This window comes from Rhinatrema bivittatum, chromosome 4, assembly GCF_901001135.1.
Source record: "Rhinatrema bivittatum chromosome 4, aRhiBiv1.1, whole genome shotgun sequence".
In the NCBI taxonomy this organism is placed as follows: Eukaryota; Metazoa; Chordata; class Amphibia; order Gymnophiona; family Rhinatrematidae; genus Rhinatrema; species Rhinatrema bivittatum.
In genome coordinates this window covers 281,937,883-281,956,283 of record NC_042618.1, presented here as the reverse complement: position 1 = coordinate 281,956,283, position 18,401 = coordinate 281,937,883, and positions in this window count along the sequence as shown.

The following is an 18,401-nucleotide window of genomic DNA, read 5'->3' as shown; positions in this document are numbered from 1 at the left end:
ACAAGCAGTGTCGCAGTCGCATGCAAGTGCTGCTAGCTAAGGCACAGGGGAGAGTGAATTTCATCTGCGATATCTGGACCGTCATGAATGCTGCACACTCTTACTTCTCCCTGACAGCACACTGGTGGGACCTGGCTGAGGCAGGGGCAGCCAGCAGCTCTATTACTGAACAAGTATCAGGGTGGAGGTGGGCTTAACTGCACACCCACCTGACGGACCAGGCCCATACCGCAGCCAATATTCTAGCATGCATCAGACAGATGCTGGAGGGCTGGCAACTACACCAGCGAGACAGGAATCCTCAGGAAGGGTTCTTTGTCACAGACAATGGCGCAAACATGGTTAAGGCAATAAAACGACGGCCCTTTAAGAACATCCGATGTTTTGTACACACTCTGCACCTGGTAGTGAAGTCAGCTCTGGGGTTGGATTCCAATGACAAAGAGAATGAATACCTGCGTAGGCTAATACACAAGTGCAGGAACATAGCAGCGCACTTCCACAGAAGTGTGAAGGCGGGGCAGGTTCTCCGACAAAAGCAGACTGATTTGCAGATGCCTCACAAGCATCTCATTCAAGACATTGCCACCCGGTGGATTGAATTTCAGCTTTTATGATGCTGGAGATGTTATTGGAGCTGCAGATACCCCTTCATGAACTTTCTGGTACAATGGTCATAGGTATGCAGAATCCCCTAGGGCATCATGATTGGTTAGACATGAGTCAGCTGGTAAAAATCCTGCAGCCCTTCAAGGATGTCACGGAGGAGCTGAGTTCCAGAAGTGCCACCTTGGCCTACATCATCCCTATAGTTAATCTCCTGGATGAAACCGTTAATGAAACCGGTCTGAATACGGATTACGGAATACGTTATGTCCCCATTTTGTACATTGTACGATATTGATTTATTCTTGTTTGTTGTACATAAATTATAGGCCCTATAATTTCATTGTTTATGCCTTTCTCTACCCATGACCCCTCCCCTCCCCTATCCCCTTATCCATTGTTTTATGCCTTTCTACCCCGACCCCTCCCTTGGTTTTTTGTAACTCACTTGTTTCTTGTAAGGGCTTCTCCCTATAGTTACATATTTATTCTCAGTTTTATGTAAGGGCTCTGCCCATGAGTTATTGTTTACTGTGAAACGATGCGATGTGCAAACGAACATCGGTATATAAGCGACTTTAAATAAATAAATAAATAAATAAATAAATGAACATTTGGAGGCCCTTTAAACAGGAAGAGGGATTGACACTTGAGGTGCTGCATTGTCTGGATGTTTTTGCAGCCTGCAGGTGGAAGAGAGATTAATGCCTTTAACAGCCAGAAGACATACATGCTCGCCACAGTCTGTGACACCCGTGTGAAAAGGAAACTCGAATACAGTTACAATTGTCTCTTATTGGTGAAGGACCTGCTGTTAGCAAAAGTCCGTGAACAGGAGCATCATAGGCAGAGACAGATTAGGCGTGAAGCAGAGGTAGAAACAGCGGGCACTTCAGAGAGTTGTGCTGCTAGCCCAAGCAGGAGCAGCACTCTGTCAGCAACAGTACCTCCTCCTCCACTTCAGAATGCCACAGGCATGTTGCCCATAAAGATTCATTTCTTGTGCGATGGGGCGAGAAAGAAAGCAGCTGGCATGAGTGACTCTCAGCCCACCCAAACAAAGGAGACACCAGCACAGCTGTGAGTGACACGGTATCTCTCAGAGCCGACAGAGAACATGCAGACAGATCCGCTGGCATATTGGGCACACAATTCCACTGTCTGGCCACACCTAGCCAAAGTGGCTCAGTGATATCTGTCATGTCCACCAACTATTATGCCCAGAGAACGTGCGTTTTTAATGACAGGGCATATCATGAGCCCTCACTGCTCAAGGCTGGCACCAGAGTTGATGGAAAAGCTAGTGTTTTTGAAAGTAAACCTGCCTTTGCTTGCGTTTCCAAATTTTCCCTGTGAATGGCAAGATGAATAAAAGTAATTGAAAGCCTTGCAACAGCTCCAACTGCCTCCTATGGTCCAGATAATATAAGTACTACAGCACATCTACCTGACCTGAAACACTGTGCCTGTCCATCCACTGTCCAGGCCGTATATCCCTACAAGGGCTTGAACTCAAATGCTGGTGCCTGACTGTCCACTGTCCAGACTGTACGTCCCTATAAGGGCCTGACCTCAAACGGCTGTGCCTGTCCATCCACATTTGGAATGTAAGAACATAAAAAGCTGACTTAAGGTATATGGAGCTTCATATTTCATATGCTCAATATTTCTCAAGTATCTTGCCAACAGTAATGTTCCTAGTACTATTGAAAACTGGTGGTAGTTGTACTCTAGTTCATCCTCTCTGTTCCCATTGTTTACAGAGGCACAGTGTAAACCACAAGGTCAATATAGGTTGATATTGCCAGATTTTAAATGAGTAGCGGTTTCCTTATTTCTTAGAGCTCTTCCTGTTCCTTTGTCATCAGCTGACGTGCATAAGTACAGTTAATAGCTTCTGGGTATTCAAAAATAATCTCCAGCTCAGTTCTTGCTTCACAAATGGCAGTCTCTAGTGCTCTAAAAGCATCATCTGTTTGAATTATCTTTAAGAAATGAAAAAGATGCCATTTTCTGCTGGAACTGAACCAGTTCAGGGGAGAAGTGGACAGGTCAAACCACAACATAACTGCACAAAGGAAATCCTCGATTGCTGTGCCTGTCCATCCAAGCCTTAAGTTCCTAGGTGGGATAGAGTCTGTCCTCGATTGCTGTGCCTGTTCGGCCAGGCCTTATGTCCCTAGGTGGGATTAACTCTGTCTTTATTGCTGTTGGCCTGTCTGTCCAGGCTTATGTCCCTAGGTGGGCTTGACTCTGTCCTCGATTGCAGTGCCTTTTCATCCAGGCCTTATGTCCCTTCGTGGGATTGATTCTGTCCTCTATTGCTGTGACTATCCATCCAGGCCTCATGTTCCTACAAGTATTTTACCTCTATTGCTTTGTCGGTCCGTCCAGGCCTTATGTCCCTACGTGGGCTTGACCTCTGTCCTCAACTGCTGTGTCTGTCTATCCAGGTCTTATGTCCTTAGGTGGAACTGAGTCTATCCTCTATTGCTGTGCCTGTCCGTCAAGGCCTAATGTTCCTAGGTGTGATTCACCTCTGTCCTCGAATGCTGTGCCTGTCTGTCCAGGCCTTATGTACCTAAAAGTGTTTGAACCCGATTGCTTTCCCTGTCCATCCGGGCCTTATGTCCCTAGGTGGGATTGACTCTGTCCTCAATTGCTGTGCCTGTCCGCCTAGTCCTTATGTCACTACAAGGGTTTGACCTAGATTGCTTTGCCTGTTCGTCCAGGTCTTATGTCCCTAGGTGTGATTCACCTCTGTCCTCGAATGCTGTGCCTGTCCGAACAGGCTTTATGTTCCTACTAGTGTTTGACCTCAATTGCTGTGCCTGCCCATCCAGGTCTTATGTCCCTACATGGGATTGACTCTGTCCTTGAATGCTGTGCCTGTCTGTCCAGGACTTATGCCCCTAAAAGGGTTTGATCTCGATTGCTTTGCATGTCCGTCCAGGCCTTATGTCCCTACATGGGATTGACTCTGTCCTTGACTGCTGTGCCTTTCTGTCCACACCTTATGTCCCTAGGTGGAATTTACTCTCTCCTGTATTGCTGTGCCTGTTCTTCCAGGTCTTATGTCCCTACGTGGAATTGACACTGACCTTGATTGCTGTGCCTGTTCATCCAGGTCTTCAATCCCTGCGTTGGATTGACTCTGTCCTCGATTGCAGTGCCAATTCATCCAGGCCTTATGTCCCTACGTGGGATTGACTCTGTCCTGTATTGCTGTGCCTGTCTGTCCAGGCCTCATGTCCCTACGTGGGCTTGACCTCTGTCCTCGACTGCTATGCCTGTCCATCCAGGCCTTATGTCCCTAGGTGGGATTGACTCTGTCCTCAATTGCTGTGCCTGTTCGTCCAGGCCTTATGTCCCTACGTGGGCTTGACCTCTGTCCTCAACTGCTGTGCCTGTCCATCCAGGTCTTATGTCCCTAGCTGGGATTGACTCTATCCTCGATTACTGTGCCTGTCCGTCCAGGCCTTATGTCCCTACAAGGGTTTGATCTAATTTTCTTTGCCTGTTCATCCAGGCCTTATTTCCCTAGGTGGGATTCACCTCTGTCCTTGAATGCTGTGCCTGTCCTTCCAGGCCTTATGTCCCTACAAGGGTTTGACCTTGATTGCTTTGCCTGTCCGTCCAGGCCTTATGTCCCTAGGTGGGATTTACTCTGTCCTAGATTGCTCTGCCAGTTCTTCCAGGCCGTATGCCCTTACAAGGGTTTGACCTCGATTGCTGTGCCTGTCTGTCCAGGCCTTATGTTCCTACAAGTGTTTGAACTCGATTGCTTTGCCTGTCTGTCCAGGCCTTATGTCCCTACGTGGGATTGACTCTGTCCTCAATTGCTGTGCCTGTCTGTCCAGGCCTTATGTCCCTACTTGGGCTTGACCTCTGTCCTCGACTGCTGTGCCTGTCCATCCAGGCCTTATGTCCCTATGTGGGATTGACTCTGTCCTGCATTGCTGTGCCTGTCTGACAAGGTATTATGTCCCTACGTGGGCTTGACCTCTGTCCTCGACTGCTGTGCCTGTCCATCCAGGCCTTATGTCCCTAGGTGGGATTGACTCTGTCCTCGATTGTTGTGCCTGTTCGAGAAAAGAGGTCAAGCCCAAGTAGGGACATAAGGCCTGGACAGACAGGCACAGCAATGCAGGACAGAGTCAATCCCACATAGGCCTGGACGGACAGGCATAGTAATCGAGGATAGAGTCAATCCCAGCTAGGAACATAAGACCTGGATGGACAGGCACAGCAATTGAGGACAGAGGTCAAGCCCACGTAGGGACATAAGGCCTGGACGAACAGGCACAGCAATCGAGGACAGAGTCAATCCCACGTAGGGACATAAGGCCTTTTATCCCTACAAGGGTTTGACCTCGATTGCTGTGCCTGTCTGTCCAGTCCTTATGTTCCTACAAGTGTTTGACCTCGATTTCTTTGCCTGTCCATCCAGGCCTTATGTTCCTAAAAGTGTTTGATCACGATTGCTTTGCCTTCTGTCCAGACCTTATGTTCCGACAAGTGTTTGACCTCGATTGCTTTGCCTGTCCATCCAGGCCTTATGTCACTACCTGGAATTGACTCTGTCCTGTATTGCTGTGCCTGTTTGTCCAGGCCTTATGTCCCTATGTGAGATTGACCTCAATAGCTTTGCCTGTTCGTCCAGGCCTTATATCCCTAGGTGGAATTCACCTCTGTCCTTGAATGCTGTGCCTGTCCATCCATTCCTCATGTTCCTACAAGTGTTTGACCTCAATTGCTTTGCCTGTCATTCCAGGCCTTATGTCCCTAGGGGGGGTTGACTCTGTCCTCGATTGCTTTGACTGTTCGTCCAGGCCTTATAACCCTACAAGGGTTTGACCTCGATTGCTGTACCTGTCTGTCCAGGCCTTATGTACCTACAAGTGTTTGAACCCGATTGCTTTGCCTGTCCGTCCAGGCCTTATGTCCCTATGTGGGTTTGATTCTGTCCGCGATTGCTGTGCCGGTACGTCCAGGCCTTATGTCCCTATATGGAATTGAATCTGACCTCGATTGCTGTGCCTGTTCATCCAGGACTTATGTCCCTACCTGGGATTGACTCTGTCGTGTTTTGCTGTACCTGTTCATCCAGGCTTTATTTCCCTACATGGGCTTGATCTCTGTCCTCGACTGCTGTCGAGGTATTGGAGAGGCACCCCATGTGCTGGCTAGTTTATCAAGGTCACTGCCGAACAGGAAAGAACCCCTAAAGGGCATTCTGGTGAGGCGTGTCTTTGAAGGAGCATCGGCTGACCAATTCCGTATCCAGAGCTGCCTCCTGGCAGCCACAGAAGATGAGATCCCCTTGGCTGTTGTACGGACTAGGTCGGATGCAGCATCCGTGAGGAACGAGAGCGCGGACTCCATGTCTGCAGCCGGAGCATTGTTCCTGACTTGAGATAAACAGGAACGCGTCACCACTGTGCAGCAGGTTGCGATTCGCAGACAGAGCTGCTACCTCAAATGTCTGTTTCAGGATGGCGTCTGAGCAGAGGCCGAGGGCTTTCACGCCGGAATCCGGAGGCGCCGCCGCCAGAGACGCCGGGGCATCTGAATGTTCCATCGCTGAAAAATATGCGCTCAAGGATATGCGGCAGCAATATACGCTCAATACAATATATATACACAATAATATGCGGTCAGTAATATACGCTAAATGGTAGACAACATACGCTCCAAATATGCGCTCAATACGATACAGGCGCCTATCATGGGCGCTCAATACCTTAACAAGGCCGACAAAATGGCGACCTCCGCGATGTGCCGGATACAGGCAACGCCGCCGATCCTCGTACCTCGGAGACCAAAAGTAAGAGATGTACGCCTTACCTGATCCTCGGCGCTTCCCGGCTGAAACCCGGGCGGTCTCCGGCTGTGGGGGGAGAGGGGAAATACCTTCACCACCGCGCTTGAGGAATGCACCCGCTGCCTCCCAAGTCCACGCCGGGACCGAGGCGCCTCTTAGCCCGCCCAAGCCTCGCTCGGGGGCTGGGTCCCTGCCGCGATTCGGCCACCGGACCGAGGCCAAAACCTCCGAGGGATCGCGGAAATCACCCCGGGAAACTCAACTGGGGGAGGGACCGAATGGTATCACCGCAGGAGTGCGGGGCTCAATGTTCCTGTAGAAATTCAGTAAGTAGAAAGTAGAAAATAGAAAGTAGATTGGAAACACGCTCAGCGAGCGTGCAGGCTCTCCAAACTGCTTTGGAGATGGAAATTACTGAAGAGCTTCACTTCCTGTGGGGGTATATGTACCCGTGCTGACGTCAGATCCGTCTCCAACTGCTAGCACGAGCCCACTATACCCACTTGTTCTGAGTCCATCTGGCTAGATGACAGGAAAATGGAGATTATTCAACCTTAGGACATTATGACACAATGGCAGAGATCATCTGTTTTCCTCGGCACTGGTTATAAGATGCAACACCGACAGATCAATGGAACATCACTTCTATACATGGAACTCAACTGCAGATGTCTATTCAATCAAATGTCACCTGGATGGATTCATCAGGGATATCCAATTGATAGGAGATAATAGGTTCTTCTTCATCTATTCCTTTCAAGACATTCCATGACACAAGATATAAAAGGTACCCTTGCTACAACTTACTACTTGTATTAATGTTGAAGAACAAATTAAGACTGTGTAATAAATATGACTTTTCTTTTGATGGTAAGCAGAAACTGAAAGAACTGTTGTACCAATATATGGACTTGAGACAATCCTGGGAAAATCAGATAGGACATCAAAACATCACACCTATTCATATTGCCACAGGAACAGAATTACCTAAGAAACAAAAACAGTTTAAAATTAATCACTTAGCCATACCTGCTTTCAATTATTTATTGATTATTTGATTAAACAGGGGTTCTTCATCCAAAAATTAAGTTCTATGAGTACTAGGTTTTTCTAATTCCTAAACTAAATGGGGGCTGGAGAATGACTAGATTATAGAGAGGTAAACAGAGTAATACCATTGATAGGGATACAGAGCTATCATTCTAGCAGCATTTTGTTACAAATTCCCAGGTATGCCTATAAAACTATGTTAGCCTTTACTTGGGGTAAGGCACAATTTGTTTGGACATGTCTGCTGCAAGGATTTTTAAATCTCCAGTCATTTTTTCAGCAGATGTTGCCAACTTATTGAAACACCTCCCTAAATTTGTGGTTTATGTATCTATATCATTGATCACACTGAAAGTGAGCGTCTAGCTACTTTAACACAGTTTTGGTTAATTTTGAAAGATGCTGGATATGTTGTCTCCAAAAAAAATCCTCTATCAGGAAATTTGTTTTGCAATTTTTTGGTTTTACATTTTCAATAGATATTCAAAGAAAAGTTGCTTCAGCTTCAGCCTCCTCCTACACTGAAGCAGTTACAATCTATTTTGAGGTATTTAAATTTTGGTAGAAGTTTTATACAGGATTTTTCAGTAAAGATACCACTTTTCTATAAAATTTTGAAGGATGCTAAGGGTAGACCACTAATTAATTGGACACTGGAAGCACAAGTGAATTTAAAGTCCCCAATAGATTACCTGAATCAGGTAGTGGTGCTTTCTGAACATGATCTTGCCCCAAGTGTTACGTACGGCAGTATATATTTCTGGCTCAGCTGGATATATATGGTTTCAGAACCCATGATTGTTATGGAGCATGGATCCTTGGGCCAAGGGGAAGTTGGTACCACCTGTGGGGAGGAGACCCAAAGGTCTCCACTGTTGACAGTCGAGGCTAATGGGAAGCCTGAGACCTCATTGATGCATCACAACTACCAGCCCACTTTCGCCTCAGGTTGAGCCCTTGGGTATCAGGGCCAGATGGACTTATGTGGGGCCTCAGGAGACAGAGTCCAGATGCAGGTGTAGCCCTAGCAGGCAAAGATGAGTAGAAGGCAGGAGCTGGCAAGGCAGATGACATGGCTGGAGGTTGGGTACAGGCTGAGGTCTAAGAGGCAGCATATCTCAGAAGTCAGGTACAAGCAGAGGTCTTGGCAGGCAGCGTATCTCGGTAGTCAGGAACAAGCAGAGGTCTTGGCAGGCAGCGTATCTCGGAAGTCAGGAACAAGCAGGGGTCTTGACAGGCAGCGTATCTCGGTAGTCAGGAACAAGCAGATGTCTTGTCAGGCAGCATATCTCGGAAGTCAGGAACAAGCAGGGGTCTTGACAGGCAGCGTATCTCGGTAGTCAGGAACAAGCAGGTGTCTTGGCAGGCAGCGTATCTCGGTAGTCAGGAACAAGCAGATGTCTTGGCAGGCAGCGTATCTTGGAAGTCAGGAACAAGCAGAGATCTTGGCAGGCAGCGTATCTCGGTAGTCAGGAACAAGCCGAGGCCTTGGCCAGTCAGAAGCAAGAATAGAGGAATGTGACTATCAGGAACGCAAGCAAGAGCCGAATAGCTAAGGCGAGGGCTTGCAGGAAGGCCTTGCCTTAAATAGTCCCGGGTCAAGAGGGAGGAGCCTTAGCACCTCCCATAGCGATTCCCTTAAATGATATCAGAGACCGCGCGCACATGCCTAGGAGCACAGGGCACTCCTATGGGAATGGAACGGGTACCACCGCGTCCAGTCTGAGAAGGAGTAGCAGCATCGGGGGCCTGGCTTAGACCCCGCACGGAGGGAGAGAGCAGCCAGGAAGGAGTAACAGTGTTGGAAACCTGGCGGGGTTCCTGCGTTGAAGGAGCACACAGTCGGGAAAGAGTAACAGCATCAGAGGCATGGCGGAGGCCTTGTGCGGAAGGAGCGCATGGCCAGGAAGGAGCAGCAGCACCAGAGGCCCAGGAGGAGCCCAGTGTGGGGAGCGCATGGCGATTGCGGTGCCCCACGGCCGTGAGACTTCCAGGGCTAGCAAGCGGTGGGCAGCCGCGGCGGTAGGTGGAGGGAGCAGGCTGCGGCCTACAGCGGCCGGTTCCCATAACAGTGCCCCCTCCTCTACGCCTCCTCCCAGGGCATCTGGGTTTCTTAGGAAGCTCCTTGTGGAATTGTCGATTCAAATTTTTATCCAGAATGTGAGTGGATGGCTCCCAGGAGTTTTCCTCAGGTCCAAAGCCCTCCCATGAAATCAGATACTCCCACCTCTGTCCTCTTCTGACATCAAGGTCTTCTTGGACTTGATAAATGTTCTCGTCCTCTAAGGAAAGTTGAGGAGGTTCAGAGATTTTCCTGGATGGCCACGATATAGCACCAATGGCTTAATAGGGAAGTAATAGAAAGCATTATGGATTTTCAATGAGTGTGGCAACTGAAGGTGGTAGGTAACAGGTCCTAGTTGCTGAAGTATAGGAAGGGACCAATATAGCGGGATGCCAACCGCATGGACGGAACTCTCAATGAATGAAGTGGGTACTAAACCAAACTCTTTCTCCTGGGAGATATTGCGGTGCAGGTCTCCAGTGGCAGTCAGCAAATTTCTTGGCTGAGTGACCTGCTTCCTGGATCATGTGCTACACATGAGACCAGAGTCCCTTTAGTTTCTCAGCTGTCATCTGGGCTGCAGGTGAAGGGACCAATAGTGGAAGAAGCGAGGGAGGAAGTGGCTGTTTCCCGTAGACAGTTTTGAATGGGGAGGCTCCCGTCGCAGAGCAAGGGTGAGAATTGTGTGAAAACTCTGCCCAAGGAAGGAGCTCATCCCAGTCATCTTGGTAGGCATTGATATATGTTCTCAAGAATTGTTTCAATGTGCATTTTGGTCCGCTCTGCTGGGTCGTTAGCTTGTGGGTGGTAAGCTGTGGTGAAATCCAACGTGACATGTAACTTTTTGCAAAGACTTTGCCAATATTTGGCCGTAAACTGAGGGCCTTGGTCTGAAGAAATATGGAGAGGAAGGCCGTGAAGTCGAATGATGTGTTGCACAAACAAATGTGCTAGCTGGAGTGCTGACAGAAGACTGGGTAGTGCTGTGAAATGGGCCATTTTGTAAAAATGGTCTACCACTTCCCAGATGATGGCGTTACCTCCAGAGACTGGTAAATCCACTAGGAAATCTGTATCAAGATGTGTCCAAGGTACGCTGGGAGCTGGAAGTGGCTGAAGCAGACCCCAAGGTTTGCCCGTTGGAGTCTTTTGCTGGGCGCTGGGCACAGGTCCGGCAGGACGGCACATAGGCACGGACATCCTACTGCATATTGGGCCACCAATAATATTGTTGGAGAAGAGCCAGGGTTCTGAGCAGACCTGGGTGTCCAGATGTACGGGAGTTATGGGCCCATCTGAGGACTCTGACACGAAGTCTACGAGGTACCACAGTGTTACCTGGTGGAACCGTCTGAGTTGCAGCATAGATCCGTGCAGGATCTATAATGTGATGAACAGGTTCTTCATGGTCCATCTTTTTGCCTTCGAAGAAAAATCCAGCCCCAGCCGGGGAGCTGGAGTGGCAAATGAATTCCTTCTGTAATTCTCTTATGACGTATCCAGACATGGCTTGTGTCTTAGACTGAGACAAGGGATAAACCTGGTCCCGGGGTGGTGGGAATCAGGTTAATTGCACAATCGAACTGCCAGTGTGAGGGTAAAATATCTGCTGCCTTTTTGGAGAATACGTCTGCATAATGGCCATATTGCGGAAGAACTCCTTGGGGTAACATAGCATCTTCGCTGGTAGCAGTGGCAGAAGTGGCAATAATACATGTCCACTGACAGGTGGGACCCCAAATGAGCAACCATAGATTGGTCCAATCAAATTGAGGATTATACTGCTGGAGCCACAAAATACCCAACACAACTGGGTGAATGGCCTTCTGGATAACGTAGAAGGAGATTGACTCCTGGTGGCCGGGCTCAATACGGTACTATAAAGGAGCAGTCATGTGAGTGATCTTGCCCAGAAGAGGATCCCCATGGATAGAGGACAAGGTGAGTGGAACTGGGCATAGACATGTAGGAATCATGAATTGGTCCACGATCTCCTGCATGAGAAAATATCCACCAGTGCCAGAGTCCACCAAAGCAAGGGTAGCAAAATCACCCCTCCTTAGGGTGAGAGTCACTGGCAAGATTAATGGGGGAATCGGAGTTGTCAGGCCTAGGGTCAGTCCCCCAGTGAACCCTAGGCCCTGGAATTTGACAGTTGCACTGGACATTGGACTAAGAGATGGCCAGGTGCCCCACAGTACAGACAAAGGCCAGTCCTATGACGTCATAGGAATTCTTCTGGAGACAAAGGCCCCCGACCCATCTGCATGGGTTCTTCAGTAATTCCCATAGCAGGGGGCGGAGCATGAGAACCTGGAGAGGATGGACGCAGTCAAGTCGGAGTAGTGGGACGTTGCCTGCTAGTGCTTAACTCCAGGGACTTCTCTCGGAGACGATGATCGATCCGGCCTGCCAGGTCAATTAAGGTACCTAGAGACACAGGAAGATCATGGATGACTGGTCGTGATACTAAAGCAGGCACTGGGAATCCCAACAAGGGAGGACTGGCGGTAGTGGCAGAGACCACTGAATCTAGGCGAGCATTAAGCTGCTCCATAGAAGTTGCCAGAGATTCCAGGACCTTCTGTTGCTCCAGGAGCTTTTGAGCAAGACCTGGAGTAGCTTGGAGTGTGGACAGTTCCACCGGAACCATGGCCCTGTTATGAATCATGGATCCTTGGGCCAAGGGGAAGTTGGTACCACCTGTGGGGAGGAGCCCCACAGGTCTCCACCGTTGGCAGACGAGGCTAATGGGAAGCCTGAGACCCCATTGACACTTCACCACTACCAGCCCTCGTTTCCCCTCAGGTTGAGCCCTTGGGTACCGGGGCCGGCTGGACTTATGCGGGGCCGGCTGGACTTATGCTGGGCCTCAGGAGACAGTCCGGATGCAGGTGTAGCAGCGCCAGAGGCCCGACAAGAGCCCGGTGTGGGGAGCGCATGGTGACCATGGCGCCCTGCGGCCGAGAGACTTCCAGGGCTGGCAAGCAGCGGGCTGCTGTGGTGGTAGGTGGAGGGAGCAGGCTGCGGCCTACAGTGGCTGGTTCCCATAACAATGATATTGAAACTTTGGTGCAGTTTTCCTCATGATTGCTTACTCCAGCTGAGAAAAGGTTTACTCTGATTTGCAATGCCAACCAATTTGTGACTGGAAGGCCTTCCAACATAGTTGGTTAAAGTGCTTAGCTCTCTTTGAAGATCCGCAGCTAATTTTTCATTATGACATGACTTTACCAGACTAGCAGTCACTCCCTAAAGCTGTAAAGGAAGCAATGGAAGATAAGCATTTAATACCTGTCAGATCTCTGACTGAGTGAGTCAGTATTCTACACAAATGACTCTGCCATCAAATCTGATGATTCTAGCAAAAATAATGGTGCCATTATGGGTACAGTGTAATGGAAATTCACTCCAGATTTTCAGATCAAGAAACAATGGAAATTCTCTCTAGTAACCACACAGCATAGTATGCAGAAATAGCAGCATTAGAGTTTGCTTTTAAACAAGCTCAGAAAGAAGTGGGATTTATATTAGTCAAAACAAATAGTATATATTTGGCAAGGTTGTTTCATAATGACATTCCTACATGGATTTCTAATGATTTGTGGCAGCCAAAAAGAAACCCTTGCAACATTTTGCAAAGCAGAGAAATATCCATGAGTTTTCTTATTGTGTCTAGATATACAAGTTATCCTTGAGCCAGGACACAGAGCCCCTGGGACTTCATATACAGTGTGAAACTCCCTTGCAAACAGCTTAGTGCAGGCTGCTGCCAATGCTATCAAAGTTATGGTTCTTACCTATAGTTACGTGGAGAGGTGGACCCCTAGGCCGAGACAAGGTTGGTGCCACCTGGTGAGCAGGAGAATCCAGGGATGGGCCAGAGGTCAGGGCAAGCAGCTAGCAGAAGAGATGGTGAGCAGGCAAGTGGTCAGGGCATCCAGCAGACAATGCAGAATCCAGGGACGAGCTGAGTCAAGAATCAGAAGAGCAATCCGAGGGGACTAGGAGCTGGAGCAGGGATGGGACCACATGGAGCAAAAACAGGACCACACGGAGCATGAACAGAACCAGATCAGGAATGAACGGAGCAGGAACGCATGGAGCAGGAGCAACCAGCAGCTCCAAACAGAGTGAGACCTGTTGCTAAGGCAAGGATGGAGCATCAGGAGCTGCCCTAAATAGGACCCAAGGGTGGTATTGACATCCGGGGCCATGGGAGGTTTTTTCTGCTATGGCCCCTTTAAATCTATCCGAGAGCTACGCGCGTGTGCCTAATATCAGCAGAGGCCGGTGGACCGGCGGCAGCAGGATCGGTTTTCTGCCGTGCTGGAGGGAGGCAATGGTGGCAGCTCAAGGGGCTACGTGGGAGTCCTGGGTTGGCTCAGAGGGTAAGTGTGACTGGCCATGAGTCTCCATGGATGGCCACCGCAACATTACCCCCTCCTCTAAGCCCCATTCCCAAGGGCTTGGGTTTTCTTGGGTGAGTGGTATGAAACTTCTTGAGGAGCTTTTTGTCCAGCATGTTGAACGTGAGTTCCCAAGAGTTCTCCTCTGGACCATACCCCTCCCAGGCTATTAGGTTCTCCCATTTCTTGTTTCAGCAATGGACATCCAATATCTTCTTTACCTGGACACAATCCAATGGGAGCACTGAGAGGACAGGATCACGTGCTGATGGCTGAAAGGAATCAGTAAGTTTCGCTTGGGAAATTGTCTTAAAAGTATTGGGGCAAAGTTAACTATTGGGGAATATTATTTAGTGTGTTTGTGTGTTTGTGCTAAGGCAGCAAATAAACAGAAGTTAGGCAGGTGCCACTTTCACACTAACAAAAAAAACCAAAAAAAACCCAGCCTTTTAACTTCACTTAAATAATTCCCCACACCTTATTGAGAATTTGATCATTCCCCTGTAGGCCACGACTAGACATAAAGTGAATTCACTAATACATTTAAAGGATGCTAATTAGACACATTAATAATCCCATAGCAACCTAAAACTTAACTATGAACTGAACAAATTTGAGATGAAGGCAGCAGTCCAGCAGCAAGAGGGGGGCTTCCCAGTCTTTTGCATCGAGTGTCACATGTATGATTTTTTACTTGCCAGTGAGAAGTTGTACATGTGCATGCGATGCAGAGAGATACGATCTCTCATAGAAGGAGTCCAATCTCTGGAGGCTAGAGTGGCAGATCTGGAGGAGATGAGGCAGACAGAGAGGTATATAGATGAGACCTTCAGGGACATAGTAGCCAAGTCCCAACTTCAGACTCGCAGCCCTGGTGCTACATGAAGGAAGGAGGTCTCATGATCAGAGAGCATCAACCTGGTGAAGTAGGAAAGGATCCTGTAGCAAAGACCTGCTCTCCAGGTAGTGCATTGTCCTTTCGCACCGAGGATGTATCTCCAAGGCCTACTGCCCAGGAGGGAAGGATTAGGTCGGCCATCATAGTTGGTGATTTGATTATTAGGAATATAGTCAGCCGGGTGGCTGGTGGGCATGAGGATCACCTGGTAACATGCCTACTTGGTGCAAAGGTGGAGGACCTCACGCGTCACCTAGATAGGATTTTAGACAGTGCTGAGGAGGAGCCGGTTGTCATGGTACATGTGGGCACCAACGACATAGCAAAATGTGGGAGGGAGGTTCTGGAAGCCAAATTTAGCTCTTAGGTAGAAAGCTTAAATCTAGATCCTCCAGGGTAGCATTCTCTGAAATGCATCCTGTTCCAAGCACTGGTACCCAGAGGCAGGCAGAGCTCCGGAGTTTCAATGAGTGGATGAGACAATGGTGCAAGGAAGAGGGATTCAGTTTTGTAAGGAACTGGGGAACCTTTTGGGGAAGAGGGAGTCTCTTCCGAAGGGATGGTCTCCACCTTAACCAGGGTGGAAACAGACTGCTGGCGCTAACCTTTAAAAAGGAGGTAGAGCAGCTTTTAAACCAGATCAAAGGGGAAAGCTGACAGTCACTCAGCAGCACATGGTTCGGAGGGAGGTATCTTCAAAGGATACTAATGATGCATTAGAATTAGAGCATCCTGACAGTGAAGTTCCAATAATAAGAAAAGTAGTCCAAGTACCTGTAACTAAAAACTCATCTGAGCTAAAAAATTCTAACTTATCCCTATCAATTAAAAAGCAGAATGAAAATGCAAACAAAAAACAAACTTTGAAATGTTTGTATGCTAATGCCAGAAGTCTAAGAAGTAAGATGGGAGAATTAGAATGCATAGTAGTGAATGATGACATAGACTTAATTGGCATCTCAGAGACATGGTGGAAGGACGATAACCAATGGGACAGTGCTATACCGTGGTACAAATTATAACGCATTGACAGAGAGAAACAACCGGGAGGTGGTTAGTGCTTTATGTCCGGGACAGTATAGAGTCCAACATGATAAACTTCCTGCATGAGACTAAATGCACAATCAAATCTTTATGGGTAGAAATCCCTTGTGTGTAGGGAAGATTATAGTGATAGGAATATACTACCGTCCACCTGGCCAAGATGGTGAGACGGACAGTGAAATGCTAAGAGAAATTAGGGAAGCTAACCAAATTGGTAGTACGATACTAATGGGAGATTTCAATTACCTCACAAAACACGTTGCAAAAGATTTTTTAAACTTTTATGTGCAGGAATTTATCTCACTATGTGGACCATCATACCACCCTTGGTTGATTTAGGCAGTAAGCCACGCTTTCAACCACACTGGGTCACTTTTAATCATCGGTCCAATACAGTCTTTCGAGTTGCTTTAATTTTCTACTTTATTTAATTTGCTTTTTTTATTCAATTTTTGTCCATTTATAATAAAAATGTCTTTTAACGATATTAGAAGCGGAATTGCCTTACTTGAGCGGAGCGCCGCCACGCTTCCGAGCTAAAATACTAGCTTTAGTCCTGTAGTCCTACAGGAGCTCTAAGTCACACGAGCACCTTCGATCGGAAATCCCTGCCCACTAAGCACGGCAGTGTTGAAAATAAAGGTTTGGAAGCGCGGTGACGCTCTACATAAGTGAGTGAAGGTAACAGCTCGGAAGCGCGGCGGCGCTCCACTCAAGTAAGGCAATTCCGCTTCTAATATCGTTAAAAGACATTTTTATTATAAATGGACAAAAATTGAATAAAAAAAGCAAATTAAATAAAGTAGAAAATTAAAGCAACTCGAAAGACTGTATTGGACCGATGATTAAAAGTGACCCAGTGTGGTTGAAAGCGTGGCTTACTGCCTGAATCAACCAAGGGTGGTATGATGGTCCACATAGTGAGATAAATTCCTGCACATAAAAGTTTAAAAAATCTTTTGCAACGTGTTTTGTGAGATAAGTGTGGTTCGTTGCACAATACCTATTAACTGTTTCTGTATAGTAGATTTCAATTACCCCAATATTGACTGGGTAAATGTATCATCGGGACATGCTAGAGGGATAAAGTTCCTGGATGGAATAAATGACAGTTTTATGGAGCAATTGGTTCAGGAACTGACGAGACAGGGAACAATTTTAGATCTAATTCTCAGTGGAACACATGATTTGGTGAGAGAGGTATTAGTGGTAGGACCGCTTGGCAATAGTGATCATAATATGATCTAATTTGAATTAATGACTGGAAGGGGGAGAGTAAGCAAATCCACGGCTCTTGTGTAAAAACTTCAAAAGGGAAACTTTGATAAAATGAGAAAAATAATTAGAAAAAAACTGAAAGGAGCAGCTACAAAGGTAAAAAGTGTGCAAGAGGCGAGGTCATTGTTAAAAAATACCATCCTAGAAGCACAGTCCAGATGTAATCCACACATTAAAAAAGGTGGAAGGAAGGCAAAACGATTACCGGCATGGTTAAATGGTGAGGTGAAAGAAGCTAGTATTTTAGCCAAAAGATCTTCATTCAAAAATTGGAAGAAGGATCCAATAGAAGAAAATAGGATAATGCATAAGCGCTGGCAAGTTAAATGTAAGACATTGATAAGACAGGCTAAGAGAGAATTTGAAAAGAAGCTGGCCGTAGAGGAAAAAACTCACAGTAAAAACTTTAAAAAAAATATCCAAAGCAAAAAATCTGTGAAGGAGTCATTTAGACCGTTAGATGATCAAGGGGTTAAAGGGGCACTTAGAAAAGATAAGGCCATTGCAGAAATATTAAATGATTTATTTGCATTGTTGTTTACTGAAAAGCATGTTGGGGAGATACCCTTACCGGAGAAGGTTTTCATGGGTAATGATTCAGATGGTCTGAACCAAATCACGGTGAACCTAGAAGATGTGGTAGGCCTGATTGACAAACTGAAGAGTAGTAAATCACCTGAAATTTCATACCTATTAGTAAAAATTTGTAACCTATCATTAAAATCATCCATTCTACCTGAAGACTGGAGGGTGGCTAGTGTAACCCCAATATTTAAAAAGAGCTCCAGGGATGATCTGGGAAACTACAGACCAGATAGCCTGACTTCAGTGCCAGGAAAAATAGTGGAAAGTGTTCTAAATATCAAATCACAGAACATATAGAAAGACATGGTTTAATGGAACTGTTATGGTTTTGAGTTGTTGGAGTGGATTCTTGGGTACTGCGGTGATGGCCACTCCCATGGGGAGGAGACCATGAGGAACCCCAGTACTAGGCTAGACTCTCTATACACGCAGGCACAGAGAATTTGTATTTATTATACAGCTTGGTGGTACTGCCCAGGGAGCGGCAGCAGTGAGGTAACCCAGTAGAAGTAGTCCAGGGGTCCTCAGCAGAGGAAGCCAGTCCCTTGTTCGAGTAGATGGTAGGCAGCGCAGGGTAGCAGAGGAAGTCCTGGATGCAGACTCCCAGCACTGAAGCTGAAGGTGCGACAGACTGACAAAGTT